The sequence below is a fragment of the Orbicella faveolata genome, unplaced genomic scaffold (genome assembly GCF_042242905.1).
Source record: "Orbicella faveolata isolate gen_17 unplaced genomic scaffold, um_ofav_v1 contig_36, whole genome shotgun sequence".
In the NCBI taxonomy this organism is placed as follows: Eukaryota; Metazoa; Cnidaria; class Anthozoa; order Scleractinia; family Merulinidae; genus Orbicella; species Orbicella faveolata.
Genome location: NW_028301565.1, coordinates 16,004,071 through 16,020,603, shown reverse-complemented (window position 1 = coordinate 16,020,603; position 16,533 = coordinate 16,004,071). Strand labels below are relative to the sequence as shown.

The window sequence follows — 16,533 nt, the reverse complement described above, 5'->3', positions numbered from 1 at the left end:
TTCCACAATCTAGGTTATCCTTGCATTCCAGTAAGAACTGTATTAAAAATTACAGTGAGCGAAGGTAACGTTTACTCAGGTTTTTCTGATAATATAGGCGTGCTCAAATTCCGCGTGCACCACATATGCCAGCAATATTATAGTTTAAGATAAATAATGAAAGTTTCTCTCGATGAGCTGATAAAAGATAATTAACAAATATTCAAGGTTTTTTCCATTAATTGTTGCCAATTTGCTCCATTTTATTAGGTCACTTTTACCTTTAAACTGGCTTTTCGAAGATCGTACTCTAATTCATATTACTGCGACGAGAATACGAAAAGTCAGAGAGCCCTTATTGGATATGGAGATTCATAGAGAGCAACTTGCAGCGACGCTTCCAATCCTCAGTGTAACACCATATACCTTGCAGATACTGGATTTTACTGTACTGACTTCAGTAGCAATGAAGATTGGTCCATGGGTGAAAACAATTTTACTTATACTTTTCCATCATACAACTCGGTGTGGACTGTGAGGTATATGTCCTCTGATAGACCTTTTTAGCTTGGGCGGTTTGTTTTCCCATTTCCAACTACGTGATATTCTTTGGAGCATTGCCCTTTTATCCATCTTAAATTTATTCATTCATATACACGCGACAATTTGAAAATTGGTTGGTAGCTTGGTTCAAGTTTTGTTTTAGCCCCCAAGTGACATAGTTTTACACGAGCTACAGCATCGGACACTCAAACAGACGAAAAAGAGTTGAATAATTGAAGTCTCAGTAAGCTGACTAGTTGGCTATTCACAAGGCGTAACCGAGGAGTTGAACTCAGGGGTCCTGAGAACACATCAATGGCAAGTCAGTGGCAAGGGGGAGGGCTAGAACCCGAGATATCCTGATTACAAAACCAGAGCCCCAAAAGCACCCAGCTACGCGTCCTAGCAGTGATTATCCAAAGACGCACAATACTTTGCTCCTTAATTTGCCACTTCACAGACACTTTTTTCTAGTTTTAATTTAATTTCGTATTCGTTTTCTTTGTCATTTTGTACTTCTGTTAACCAAAACTAATTTCTTTTTTATGCAACAGGTCTATTAAATAAATGAATTTCATCATGTTTATCTTGTTATGAGAGAAGCGTAAAAATCTAAAACGAAACCAGCAGCGAGCAGTATCAAAGTATTATTTTCAAAACTTAAAAGGTAGTCAGGCCCCTTAATCAGTGCCATGCCAGCAGATTTAAAATATTCTGATTTGGTCTTGATCTACAGTTACACGAGCTGCTGTTGGATTTCGTTAGCTCGGTATGGCGGGCAATGGCTTGTTTCTGAGGAAATTGACCTCACTCCACGATCAGATAATGGAAAAATTAACTCATCTCCGGTAACAAGGAGCCTGGCTATCGTCCGCTTTCAAGAGGGTTGCCCCAAGGAAATTCGAATCCCAGTTGAAGATCCCGATGGAGATACGGTAAAATGTCGTTGGGCAAGCGACGCAGAGTCCTCAATACCAAGCGATAGTTTTCCTTAGGGTTCACTTGAAGAGGTAATTCTTTAAACTATTATAATACTTTTTGGGGAAGGTTTATCTAGAGGGCCCACTGCCCGAGATATATACAGCACGACACAAAAGAGAAAGTATATCACTGGAAAAGTTGAAAATTTACAGAGTATGTAAATAACATGTAATTAACATGTAAATAGTCAAAAAAAGACTGTAACGAATAATTTACATGATTTTTCCCCTTTTACATGTTTTGGAGGTTTCATGTAAATAACATGTAAATATTTTAAGTGAAACATGTAAATGATGAAGAAAACACTGTAAATGTTTCAAAGCAAAGGGCTAAGATCATGTAAATAACATGTAAACTGTTCGTGCAAATACTGTAAATAGCCTGTAAATTTCTTGTGATTCAACCTGGAAACCCGTAAATAACATGTAAATTTAATACAGGGAGGGTGCCATAATACTGTAAATAACATGTAAATAAAAAAGGGGAGGCTGTAAACAACATGTAAATAAAAAAAAGGGAGGCTATAAATAACATGGAAAATGAAAACAGGAGCCTGTAAATAACATGTAAATCGAAGAAGGGAGCCTGTAAATAACATGTAAATCGAAAAAGGGAGCCTGTAAATAACGTGTAAATCGAAAAAGGGAGTCTGTAAATAACATGGAAATCAAAAAAGGAGCCCATAAAGAACATGTAAATCGAAAAAGGGAGCCTGTAAATAGCATGTAAATCAAAAAAGGGAGCCTGTAAATAACATGTAAATCGAAAAAGGGAGCCTGTAAATAACATGTAAATCGAAGAAGGGAGCCTGTAAATAACATGTAAATCGAAAAAGGGAGCCTGTAAATAACGTGTAAATCGAAAAAGGGAGTCTGTAAATAACATGGAAATCAAAAAAGGAGCCCATAAAGAACATGTAAATCGAAAAAGGGAGCCTGTAAATAACATGTAAATCAAAAAAGGGAGCCTGTAAATAACATGTAAATTGAAAAAGGGAGCCTGTAAATAACATGTAAATCGAAGAAGGGAGCCTGTAAATAACATGTAAATGGAAAAAGGGAGCCTGTAAATAACATGTAAATGGAAAAAGGGAGCCTGTAAATAACATGTAAATGGAAAAAGGGAGTCTGTAAATAACATGGAAATCGAAAAAGAGGGCCTGTAAATAACATGTAAATCGAAAAAGGGAGCCTGTAAATAACATGGAAATCGAAAAAGGGAGCCTGTAAATAGCATGTAAATGGAAAAAGGGAGCCTGTAAATAACATGGAAATCGAAAAAGGGAACCTGTAAATAACATGTAAACTGAAAAGGGGAGCCTGTAAATAACCTGTAAATTGAAAAAGGGAGCCTGCAAATAACCTGTAAATTGAAAAAGGGAGCCTGTAAATAACCTGGAAATGGAAAAAGGGAGCCTGTAAATAACATCGAATGAATCGAAAAAGGGAGGCAGAAACCCTGTGCAATAAATGATGTGTAAATAACCACTTGAGGAAAAATGCATGGAATGTACTGTTTTATTGTAATCAAATCTGTTGACCTTAATTATAATAGTAGAAAATATGCAAATTTATACAGAATCAGAAATTTATTGCAATCAGAAAAAACTCAGTAAAATTCAAATAGTTTTTATATGCCATGAATAAGGTTTACAGTGTATACATTGCAACAAATAAAACATGTTTTCTTTTCTATCTATTCATAACAAGACGACTTAAATGTAATTTTGTGCATGGCCAAAATATTTTAAAATACCATGACTGAGCTCCTTTAACCGAATTCAAGCACTTTTCAAGAAGACTACTAAAATTCAAGACCCTTTCAAGATTGTGCGAAACCATGTCATATTCAGCTCTATTTAATTCATAAATAATAAAATGATTAAGAACTATACTGTTGTCAGCTACAACTAGTAAAAATTTTGCAATTTAGGTGTATTACTAAATTAAAATTGTTTGCGAATGGATACCTCTCTTAAATATATACTAAATCCACAAAGTCAAATGTAACGTAATGATAATACCTTTGTCATAAAATGAATGAATAAACTGTTTTTTCTTACTAAGTAATTAATGTAGGATTAAATTAGCCTTAACAATGAAAAATGGGGGAGGCACGATGGCCTCGTAGTTACATGTAGTGCGCTCAACTCCTGATCGAGCGATCTGGGTTCAAGCTCTAGGCGGGTACATTCTGTTGTGTTGTTGGGCAACACACTTTACTCTCAGTGTCTCTCCACCCAGGTGTATAAGTGGGTAGCAGTGAATTTAATGGTTGGGTAACCCTGCAATGGACTGGCATCTCATCCAGGGGGAGTAGAAATAGTCCTAGTCGCTTCCTAATACAGAAAGCGGGATAAGCTCCAGCCTGTTGGGCCACGTGGCTCGTATGCAGACTTTACCTTTACCTTATTATGAAAATTACTGCAATGTAAGTGTGAAGTATTGATCAACTTTTTTCATAGAGTGAATTGTTCTTCTGTTTGAAATAACAGAAAATAGGGAGAAAAAACATTTACCACAAGATAGAGATTGACATTTTAAATTCATCATAAAAACATTCATGCCAAAGGAATACTACATTGCATAACATAAAACAAGGCTTCTGACATCTTTTAGGCTATGTTTACAAAGTCACAGTTTCCTTCTTTTTCCAAAACTGTACGGAATCCAAACAGTACAAACATTTTGGACCCCTGACAAAACATTCACTGTAAACAATATTCAAAATTTTACTTTTTCTTTTTGTGATAAAAAACTGTACTGTAAAAAAAAAAATTCATAGGGGCCTGTTGAAATTGAAAGGCCTATCTAGTACCATAGTTCCCATAACACATCATGGTACTACATGTTTGTAAACATAGCCTTTTCTTTTTATGATGAAATCTTATAGCTGCTGTATTGAACAATAAGTATCAACCTAGTAATCTAAGATATTTAAATTTGATGCTAATTCACTAACACAGGTACAGTGTAAGTGATACTTCAAAGCATTAAAAAATAATGTTTAAAGTGGTTGAATTTATGCCAGAAAGCTGCCAGAGCATATCAAAGTGTTGAAGGTCACCATGTTAGACTGTAATGCACCAGGGACCCATTTCTCGAAGGTCCCAAAAAGTTTTCGCACCCAGAAAGCCATACCAAAATCTGAAATCTTATGCTTACAGAGCTGTTTTAATCGCTTATTCTCAATATGAACAGAGGTTTCCTTCACACAAGAAGTTTCAGGTATATACAGCTCTTAGTTTTTAGACACAGCTCAATTAAAGATGGCTCTGTGGGCCCGAAAAGTTTCCAGGGCCTTCAAGAAATGGGCCTTGGACCCCTTATAGAGTCATAAGTACTGTAGACTTCTCAGAGGCTGATTTTTTCCTGATCAAGCATCAATGCCAAGGAGTATGCATGTATTGACCACTCTCAATTTTACTTCATCCTACAAGTAACATAAAACATTTCATTAAATAAGATAAGTTATGTCTGAGTATGAATCAGCAAATTCTGTGTATGATATCAATCACTGAATTTTACATTGGAGTTATTATTTTGTTTCTTGTCATTCCAATTTATACTGTGACCTTTGAAATCAGACTGTAGCCGGTGATGTTGACTGGCCAAAGTAATTTTAGCTCGGTCACGTCTCGTTTCTGACCGGTCAGGTTATTTATGCAAAAATCAAGTACATGTAATGTGAGCCAAATTAAACCCACAAATATAGTTTATTTGTTCCAGTCACTGCTAGACCATTTAAAAATTGGCTTAATATTAACCCCAGTCACTCGAATGGCATTCCTATCGATCTTGAACGCATGATAAACAGCAAGCGAATGGTCTTTAGCCGTTCGAACAGATACATGTATGCATTGGTGTATGATTTCATTAGAGGTCATAATAAAAAAGAGATTAAAAACTCTCAGATTTACAGTTGGGGATTTGATTGTTTATTCAAGAATGAACAACGTGACCGTCTCAACATGACATGACTGGTCAACATGACTGGCGAGTGAAGTTTTTGGCCAGTCAAGTGACCATTCTGGCCAGACATTGCCCGTTGACTGGCCATTATTTTGAGCCCTGAATATTTATCAATCAAATAGATCTTAATCTACATCTGTAGCTACTGTGTGACAAAAACTTTGCATCTCTGATTGGAAGGCACTGAATGTCAGAGGATGTAGAAGAACTAAACTCAAAATGTGTGGCAGTAAATATTCAATGTTCACTATCTTCTACATTGTAATATTCATGCACAATAAATCAAACTCCTATCAAACAATGTTTAAATAATAAGTCAAGTTATTTGCAGGCACAATTTGATTGTTTCTTACATGTACTTATGCTCTATTGGTGGACAAAGGTACAGCTGAGGTCATAAATGTTTGTTTTTGTTTCTTTGTTATGTATTACGAAGCAGATAGATTCTACGTTGTCGCGCATCTGTTCAGTAATAGATCGCAGAAGACATCAAAATGTGGTAAGAACATCAGTGACACACGCCTGAAAAATTCACAGATTCTGTGACACACTCTGGTAATGGCTTATGTGAATATTTTTTGTTTTTACCACATTTTGGTGTTATCTGTGATCTACTCAGGGCAGGAAAAAACCAGGTCTGATTTCCTCAGCCAAGTAAATTTTGCTCTTGGGCAAGTGAAAATAGAAGTTCAGTGGCCCAGTGGGCAAGTGAAATTACAATGTAGCCTCAGTAGTCTTGTGAGTCTGACTAAAAATGCCAGCTTGATAAATGATAATTTCCAGTCATTCCATTTCAAAACTTAAGACCTAAAGATTAGTTAATTATTAGGTTGAAAGCAAGAATTAGTTAGGAATCCGAGCGTACTTCATTCGCATTTGTCCTCTGATTTCCTTACTGGCCACCACACTGGCAACTAATATTTAAATGGGGGCAAGCAAAAACTGAAATTGACTGGCCCACTGGGCAAGTGACTTACAATTTTTTTTCCTGCCCTGCTACAGATGAATGAACAGATGCATGACACATGAAACCTGCATGTATTTGGTAAGAGCCCAATTTCGTACAAGTAAAATGTACAGCTGTAACAGGTCTCTAAAATGCTGTCTGGTCATCCCAGGGTAAGGCAATCGATTGAAATTGATCCATAAATTGATATAAATCAATAAATTGAAATTAATGTAAGTGTTATCAGTGCTATCAATCAACTGAACGAAATTCATACTCACATGCTAGAGAAGTTTCAAGTTATCAATTTGATTTTACCAAATTTATCAGTCATTAGAGAATCAATTGAAAGTTGGCCTCTCTTTGTTAGTTCACATAAACTGTAGAAAAATTGTGTCCCTCAACACAATGTTTGATTGTAACTTTTTTATGTAGATTTCAAAGGCACTACCAAAGACCCCTAAAACATAGTCCCCGATACATGTATGCCAGCAAAATATTCTGTTTACAAGATACAATGTTATGTTTTTGTGCAATTGTATTCATGATTTCATATTTCACTTTATATCTTTTGTTCATTTCTTTCTTATTAAATGTTGCTTAAAAGATAAGCTAGTATCAGCAAAATTGATAATGCTTATTGAAAATTTGATCACAATCGATTACTCATGACGAATCCTTTTATTGATTTCTGATATCATTGACTAATTCCTATTGATTGTTATGAAATAATCGATTGACTATACTGTGTCGTCCAAGACAAGTAGATTTTCCTGCCTGGGCAAGTTACTCTTCCTTTTTTTTTTCAAGTCCTGTGTAGTTTTCATGACAGTTTGAGGTACATGTATACCTCTTTATAAAGTATCGTAGTGTTTTTTTTTGTGAAAGAAAATTTCACAACATTTAACTTACTATCAGCACCAGTGGGTGCAATGTCCATGTACAGTTGTGTAGCATATTGTAACTTGCATGTAGGTACAACTGTAGACACTTGAGTAACTTCAGAATACTTACACTAGCATAAGAGAAATTTCTCTGCTGAAGATGGCACATTACATTTTAGCTTACTAGCATTCACATCAGAGGGCAACATAACCTTACAAGAGAATGCATCAGAAGGAATCATAAGGTGCATATAAGCCAATAACAAATGTCGCATGCTCTTACTCGGTTATCGAGAACAGATAAGAACAGATAATAAAGCCCTTTATGCACAGCAGGTAAACATCAACAAAGTCGATTCCACAAGCAATGTAACTTCTCCTTGATAATGACACATTCACAACCAAAGACAAAACGAAATGTATACGTATCTTGACGTTACTTTACTCTACTCGTTCAATTTATGCAAGACTTGCTTACCTGTTGTTGTTGTTGCCTGTAATCGCTATCTTCAGCTTCTGGGTAACGGAAAACTTTGCCTTGAAACCGTGCACGATGACGAAGCGAAGGTAGAGTGGATTTTGGCCCGCTGAAACAGAGCTCGAGTTCGATGCAAGTTCCAACGAACTGCCGAACATGGCGGGAGAACCGAGAGGACCTGGTACCTAACATGAAGACCGCTGATTCCTGTTTGTTGGAGATCGGGCACTCACAAGGCTGGTACGCTCTTATAAAGGGACTGGGATAACAGTGACGGCAATGAAAGCACAGAACGGTAGAAATCACAAAAAAAACCAAACCAAAACAAAAAAACAAAATGTCATTTTGGGTACCGAAAAAAAGTCAGCTATCATTTTCGGAAAGGCGATAAGTCCTAACGTTTTCGGGAAATGGACAAAAAAGCCCTAATTAGGATAACCGAACAGATATATTTTTTTTGCGCTACCTAAAATTAACCTACAGAGCTTTGAAAGTACACCAGATAGCCTAAAACAGCGTTTCAAAGCATTCAAGAGAAAACGGTCGTTGGGCCGGCCGTGTCCCTTATGGTTCCCTGCCTAACCTAACTCGCGTCAGTTCAAACTCGGTCACGGGGGCTCTTTCCGTCTTGAACTCACACAACACGTGACGCTTTCATGGTCCTTCATGAATAAATACGTACGTGTCCGAGAATTAATTTTTCCCTTTTCTAGAGGCGTAAGCTTGGGACGCCTGCATGTGCAGTAACAATTCTAGTTTTATTTTGTCGTTGTGGATGCGCGGAAAGTTCACAAGAAGACAGCTTCGTACGGTGTCGATCAATGCAGCGATTTAGTTTGGTGCATACCCTCTAACCCAACTTCAATTTAAAGCACACTATAGCACACGCTTGGATTTTAGAGAAGTTCAAATGCTTCAACCTAAAAGGCACCTTAATGGAGGCTTCACGGTAGGTTTACGGAGCTTTAGGGCGGTGTTACGTTTTAACTTTACGCGCCTTTAAAAGGTCCCATTTATATGTTCTCGGTTACCCGAGACAACCCTTCCTCTCTCTCCCCCCCGTCCCCCAAGTTTAAGCTGGCCGGGGTAACTTTTCATTTATTTCTTTGCAAAATCCAACCAACCGTTTACAAGAGGATAGCGAACCTGTCGGTAACTTGGAATTTACATCATTTCAACAGTCTCCGTTGGTTGAACCATTACACCAAAGTTATATTAAATAAGCCCACTTTACCGTTACATGGTTTTTGCAGGGTTTAGGCAGGCCTTCTCTTAAATTTAGATCTTTTTTTTCTAAGAGTCTCCATTTTACATTAACGTGGTTTTTACAGTTTTTCGAAAAGCCCCCATTAGCTCATTTAAATTGTTTTCACAGCCTTTGCAAGGTCCCCCTTTTTAATTTACATGTTTTTAACAGGCTATTTACAGTCCCCCACTGCACCCGTGCAACTTCTAGGTTTTCCATTTACATGGTTTTTACATGTTTCTTACAGGCTCCCTTTCTTTCATTTACATTGTTTTTACATGTTTCTTACAGGCCCCCTTTTTTTCATTTACATGGTTTTTATATGTTTCTTACAGGCCCCCTTTTTTCATTGACATGGTTTTTACATGTTTCTTACAGGCCCTCTTTTTTCATTGACATGGTTTTTAAATGTTTCTTACAGGCCCCCTTTTTTCATTTGCATGGTTTTTACATGTTTCTTACAGGCCCCCTTTTTTCATTTACATGGTTTTTACATGTTTCTTACAGGCCCCCTTTTTTCATTTACATGGTTTTTACATGTTTCTTACCGGCCGCCTTTTTTCATTTACATGGTTTTTACATCTTTCTTACAGGCCCCCTTTTTTCATTTACATGGTTTTTACAGGGTTACAAACATAATATTTCCAGACTTTTTACAGCATTCGCTTGAATTATTTACATGTTTCTTACATGGTTTAGCAAAGCAATTTACATGTTTTTCACAAAGGCAGATACTGTAAAAGTGCGTAAAATATTTTACAGGTTTTTACATGTTCTTCAAATGATCATTGTCGACAAAGACAATGTAAATCACTATTTACAGAACATTTACATGCTGTACTAAAAGCTGTAAATTTCCTGTAAATTTATTTTACAAAACCCTAACATGTAAATTGTAATTTACAAAGAATGTAAATCAATATTTACATGCTGTAAATTAAAATTGACATGTCCATGTAAATTTTCAACTTTTCCAGTGTATGGTGTATAAAATGAGAAAACAAAGTCAATTTTGTCCGCAAATACACTGGAGGGGAACCTGAAAGGAGTGAACAAACTAATGACGGAGGGTAGGAGAGAGGGCAAGATGAATAGCTGGCTGGATGGATGATTAAAACGGTCGGTATATTTAATTTTGATCGAAAACGGTAGTTTCTTTTCAAGTAAGAGTAACTGAAAATATCTTTAATGTTTTTGTTTACCTTCCGTGAATGACACCAGCTGAAAGTAGGCTAACAGGTTCACTACATGCATCCTTAAATAAAATTTAACTGCCTCCATTGCTGTTGGAGTAAAGATAACCACAGAGAGATGTATGCGACTTAAATTATTTTCAAATGAAGGTAAAGTCTGCATGCGAGCCAAGTGGCCCATCAGGCCGGAGCTTATCCCGGTTTCTGTAGCATGAAGCGACTAGGAGTATTTCTACTCCCCCCTGGATGGGATGCTAGTCCATCGCAGGGCTACCCCCAGCATTAAGTTCGCCGGTATCCATTTATACACCTGGGTGGACAGGGGCACTGTGAGAGCAAAGTGTCTTGCCCAAGAACACAACACAATGTCCCCGGCCAGGGCTCGAACCCGGACCGCTCGATCCCATGAGGCCACCGCGCCTCCCACATTTTCAAATGAAACTGTTGTGCATTTGTTGTTCTAGATAAGCTGCGTTTTGAAATATGGAGGTGAAAATGGAACAGCGGGAACTTATGCTGTAACGTTGACCTTGGAGGGTTTTCCAGCAGGAACTACAAACTTTGATAACGTCCGACCATATAGCGCTGCGGGACTACAGTTTCTTGTGATAATAAACGGTCAGTCTGGTCCTTGTGACGACATACCCGTATTTACTGACTCCACCCCTCAAGATGGCGAATGTTCCGAGATTCAGATCGGCTCGGCATATACGGCAGTCATCGAGGTGCAACTTGCTGACTTCGCAAAACAGTAAGTTATCGTGAGATAACTGGGATTGATGAGCTCTTATTACGTACTTATGGTTCGGTTGTCAGGCACTTTTTGCTGCCAGCTCAAAAGCAATCCTTTTCGATCTGAAGAAAGAAATGATGGGTAAAAGATCATTCAGCAATGATAGTGAAAAAGGGCGTTTTTGCATTGTTAAAAAAACCTTCCCTGAACGACTGAGAACCAATGTATCAGTTCTTATCTCAAAGGAACTCTATACTGCATCCTTCTTCTTAGCCGTGTTCAAATTCTCTCAAAGAACGTAGAGCTTGATAATTCTTAGTCATTGAAGGGCAATCAGCTGATCTTAAAACAACACTTCATAGTGTTTAGCCCTTTATGATGATCTTGGGCAGCTACGGTCTAGTTTAATAGTATTAACTAGTCTGTTGTTACGGTCTTTTTTTTTTTCGTCTTTTTTTTTTCATGGGACAAATAAATATTGTTGTTGTTGCAATTAGGACCAGTTGTCGTTTCTAACCGCGTGCTCACTTTTTTAAACAACTTCAGCGTTGTCGAGATAAGCACTTCTTCTCCACCTGGAATGCAAATTACGTCTTTACGTTATCATCAACGCATCTACTACAGAAATGTCACGTGGTATCCTGGCCAGTATCAATTTGGACAGAATCTGCTCTGCTTCCAGGCGGTAGACTCCAATGGGTAAGGTTTAGCTGAAAGCAAAAAAGTGTAAATGAATTCCACACTTAAGGACGGTGCCTACTAAATACAAAGGTTTTTGCGCCAGGTTAGGACCTTGCGGAAAAAGTAGATCTTTACAAGGGCTATCGGAATCCACAAAGGAAAAAGAGGGTAGCCACGCATTTTTTCGAGATAATTAGCTTTGAATCTCAACAAAAATGCTGACATCAGCATTTTTCTGAAAATAGAAGGAGAGGATATTTCCTCACAGTTTTCTTTAGAATTCGCCTTTACATACAGAAAAGCAAACACATTTATAAAGATCTGAAAACTACGTAGTAAATGGTAACATAAAACCCATTTTTGGTATGTTTTTAATAACAAAATCGTTGCAACAGCACTTTTAGCGGCTCTGACAGCCTTCCTCTGTTTCAGCTAAAATACAGTCTGAATATCTTTTGCTCACAACCAGAAACTAATCACCTGCTGCATAGGCTTGTCACTTCCATTTCATAACATCAAATATAGGGGTAACCACGCGTTTTTTAAAGTTATTGATCCTGTTTTAAACTTTTTACGGTGCCTGTTACATTTTTTCCTGTCACCTCCCCAGTAAGTAAAACATTTGCGTACCTCGCACTTGTTTTGAGCTCGCACTACGCCATCTGCAGGTACATGTTTACGGTTGGATTTCAGTATAATTTTCGACAGATAACAGCTAGTATTTAAGCTGGAAGACATTAACAGATAGTGGTTAGCGATATGCTGCTGTTCTGGTGTTCCTGGTTTAAGCACAGGTTCATTAAACTTGATTTGGTCACAGTAGGAAAATTTTGCTTTCAATTTAGTCGTGTACTTGGTAGCGTAGTTGATTGCGTCATGTCAACCCAGCGCGCGCGTGGCGCGTAAACCATGCCTTGCGTGATGCGCAGAACGTGTGCGCACTAACAAAAGTAGGCACCGTCCTTAAGTCTCTGTTTAAAGAAGTCGAAATAAACATAAGTAATCGTATGAATGCAAGCACAATTAAAGATTTATACTGCGACTCTCTCAAAATTGCAGGAGCCTTTATAAAGCATTGCTGACTTAACGATATTATTACATTGATTTTTGACAGGTTACAGAGTTCATTGCATTGTGTCACTATTCTTGTGGACTAAGTAAGTGTATATTGTTATCCTCTGTATAAAATCGAAATAACTTAAAAGGGTGCGGTTTCTGTATCTCGCAGCGTTTTCCGTTCCATGTCGGCCTTTGTGTTATACCGAGCACAAGAGACATATACATGTAAGGCTAATACTTAAGTAACTCAAAAAAGCCAATATGTTTAATCAAGCCTAACAAGCAATTTAAACCGTATTTACTTTCTAGGTAATACACCTAAAGTGATCTTGGGATCACAGTCGCCGAGTAAACCCATCAGTGAAATTGGACCAGGCTTGATATGGTGGAGTATTCAGTTTGATCGAGTGGTAAGAAATGAAGTCTTTTGGGAGCGCCCAATATTTTACGCTGCAACCATGGAAAATGTTAATGAATTTTGAATCTAATTTTCGTGGATAGTAAGTGTTATGTACTGTTAATAAGTAAGCGTTCGAATAGCCATACAGCAGGTAGTTGTTTTTCTAAATGTCCTGGTGTAAAGCACTTCAGGTGGATAAAGCACTGGTTCCTTTTAAGAAGTTTTAAAAAATAACTTGAACTTATGATAACGTACTTAAACGTGACTGAAGAAGCTCCTGATATTTACACACAGTTTGTTACATAAACAGTTTCATAAATACGTTTGGTGGTTAATGTCTTAATCTCTTTCTTATAATATCTGCCATTATGAGGTTCTAAGGCTCGAACCTTTTTCAGTAATCCAGGTTAATATTATTATCCTTATTACACAGTTTAGTGTGCAATATCACTGTGTATTTCTACGAGTCTTGCGATATTTTTGCAAGGCGAGCTCATAAACTATCTAACTCGATCATACAGATAAAGAAACCTCGTTCGTCGGCCTACATCCGACTCGTCCTGCAGCCCAGCAGTTATACAGTTTATAAAGTGGACACACTCTCTCAGTACGTCATTATCGACAGCAACCGCACGGTACTGCACTTTGCTACGCCTAAGGCAGCATTGAGTATGAACGGATCATACGCTATCTTGATAGACCACGGTGCAGTTGTAGGACGAGGCTGTTCGTATGATGGGCCACCCACACCAGGCATCACGTCCGCGAGCGACTGGGGTTTCATTGTAGATGGAGTTTGCCCTGTTGGTTCTTCTCTCGCTCCTCAAGGATTTACAAGTTGTGTTGGTATGTTGTACGTTATGACTGAGCGTTGATAACATTAATAGAAATGCCAGATTTGAAAATCAAATTCGGTCTCGATTGGCTGAAACATTATAGTCCCCCTTTAATTCCCTTTGTCGTATTCTCCTGGCTTCTCATCCAAATTATCGACACGACATAACGAGCGTTGGAATACTTCAAATCCGTTGCTAGAGTATAATTCTAGTCCCTTTTCACTTTGCTCAGCCGAATAGGAAACATTTTTAGTTTAAATAAAGGACACAAACAATACAACAATATTTGCAGGGAGCCGCCAGCTATCGAGTTAATTCTTATAGACAAGCAAGCCGTAACAAGCTAGAGAATTAATACTTAAGGTGGAATTTTAGAAGTTATTTTACACAATGATAATTATATAAGAATTAACATGTAGCCTCAAGTAAGCCAGTCGTTGTCAGATACTTTGATATTCACAAGGAGCGATTCATAATTGATCTGATTACTCAATACAAGCAAATTTAGCAACGAAAGAAACACGTCTTACTTCCAGATTATCGTTTTTCTTTCCTGAGATTTCTCCCTAATTCCGGAAGTAAAAAGGTACACACTACTACCTCACACTTGTTATATTAAGAGTAACTGCGGAATACAAAGCTGTCTACTAGGTAAGAAATAAATTGTAAGACATCACTCTCGTACAGTAGAGGCATTTGCACGTTTGTAAAGCTACAGAAGGAAAGTTGATCTCACAGAAAGCAAATGAGAAGTGCTACTAATTTTCTTACCTCTTCGCAGACGTTGATGAATGTGCTAGCCATTCAAGATCTAAGCGTAGTTTGCCGTGGTGGTGGCGGTATCCAATTTCCTCTCAACAGCTGGATACAGTGGTAGGTTGGGTCCGGCAAGCTCCCTTACGCATATACCTTCCAAAAAAGGACGGCCTTATCGCACTTATGTCACTCACGGGCATATGTTCATAACGTCTAATATTGTTGTAACTAGATTTAGGCATTCCCAATTAATACAAGGCTCCACCCTTAACTATGATCATTGACATGGAAATAACGTCATGATTACATGGCCATGTCTATTTATTAGCCTTAAAAACAGGACATTTTGGTGACTTGATATACAACGAACATCCGGCGGTCAGGTAATTTTTAGTTATTCGTTGCTATATAGTTGCCATGCGTAGCTGGTATGTCTGTGCATGTGAGGTAGTGTTTAACATAGTATCACCAGTGAGAAGATCTGGATAATAAGTTTCGTTTAAGATTTCTAGGGATGCTACTTTGAAAGTTTCCTTAAAAACACATTTTAAACTAAGAAGCTTTTTTATTTTTGAACCACAGGCTCGCCTGCATCTGCAAACGCAAGTTCGTCGCATCTATCAGGTTGAGATATAAATACTTTTTCTGTTTCTCTGTGTTTTTGTTACAGTTAATTAACGTAATTGATCATAGCTGGGGAATATCAACTTATCTCAACTCACGGATACAAAGGCAGACACGACAGAGAGACAGATAGGCAGACAGCCTTGTTAAAAAATAAATTTGAATAATAATAATAATTTAACAACTATATTCTAAGTGTAAATAATTTTCCAATTTCAGTCTATTAAGACGCCCAAGTACAAAGTACATCAAGTTGTAATTTACAGCCTCATTTATTTCTTCCACAGCGAACTATTCAACCACCTCTGTTATATCACCTACACCAGGTATTGTGATCTTGCTGTCAATTGTTGCTTTTGCCTTTGGTGTCCAGCATGACTACGTGTCAGGCAGGACTGTTGCAGGGTGTTGCAAAAGAGTTTTAAAATAAACCGACCGACACGGACAGACAGACAGACGGACGGAGAGACAGACAGACAGAAAAACAGACAGGCAGATAGACCAACTTAGACAGATACAGACACAAGACATACAGAAAGGACAGGCAAACAGACACAAAGACTTAAAACAAACATACGGACAGTCAGACGTACAGAGAGACGGAAGCTCGAACAGTCAGAACGCAAAAACTACTAAGACTCGTTAACTCAAGCTGTATTCTCAATTATAATGCAGTTATATTCTCTTTCGCAGTCTACGCAAGTGCCACTATTTCTACTGTTACACCTACACCAACTTCATCCAGTAAGAAAATAACATACAACAGATTAATTGATTGATTAATGCTAAAAACCGTTTCAGTAGTCCGCCTCGATGAAGATCAGCTTTTATCCTATTGGCATTGTCCGACTGAATAGTCTAAGCGATGATGAAGCGACTATCCTCTTGAAGAGTTCAAATATGAAGACCTCATTAAACCATTTAAAGTTTAAAGCATTTTCTTGCTATAAGGAAAAGGAAAAACGCCCTCTAATGAGATCATCAGCGAAACTTTGGCTTTTGACAGCTGTTCTGAGGGACACTTTTTTAACAGTTTGCCTAGAAACTATCCTAGCAACACTCTTTCATTCTTCATCCACAGGCCAAACTGTTTCTTCCAGCTCAGTATCCCCATATTCATCACGTTAGTAGTATTTATTTTCCTTTTACGTAATTAATTGAGGGAAATGGTAAGGAAACTTGGCAAAGTTCTTTGTTGTCTATTTTTGTTTGCTGTTTTGGGG

General features: G+C 37.7%; 1 protein-coding gene, 1 long non-coding RNA gene and 1 pseudogene across 8 annotated transcripts in view; 1 reads left to right on the top strand and 2 right to left on the bottom strand.

Annotated features, from left to right (window-relative positions):
* Positions 1-16,533, bottom strand: part of LOC149102416 (uncharacterized) — an 87,290-nt gene that overhangs the window by 31,685 nt on the left and 39,072 nt on the right. The gene's annotated exons all lie outside the window — the stretch shown is intronic.
* Positions 1,200-16,533, top strand: part of LOC149102417 (uncharacterized) — a 35,892-nt pseudogene continuing 20,558 nt past the window's right edge. Inside the window, exons 1-9 of the transcript XR_016202538.1 lie at positions 1,200-1,532; positions 10,686-10,972; positions 11,501-11,653; positions 12,750-12,796; positions 13,004-13,104; positions 13,616-13,940; positions 14,712-14,803; positions 15,598-15,636; positions 16,115-16,433. The product of XR_016202538.1 is annotated as an uncharacterized LOC149102417 (transcript). The remainder of the gene's footprint in view (positions 1,533-10,685; positions 10,973-11,500; positions 11,654-12,749; positions 12,797-13,003; positions 13,105-13,615; positions 13,941-14,711; positions 14,804-15,597; positions 15,637-16,114; positions 16,434-16,533) is intronic.
* Positions 3,003-8,084, bottom strand: LOC149102418 (uncharacterized). Of its 3 annotated transcripts, none has more exons than XR_016202510.1 (2): positions 7,435-8,084; positions 3,003-4,935 (listed from the first exon to the last, which is right to left on the bottom strand). It is a non-coding gene; the product is annotated as an uncharacterized LOC149102418 (long non-coding RNA). The 3 variants fall into 3 exon arrangements; XR_016202509.1 differs by having other exon boundaries at positions 7,783-8,084; XR_016202511.1 differs by lacking the exon at positions 3,003-4,935 and having other exon boundaries at positions 6,999-7,516; positions 7,783-8,084.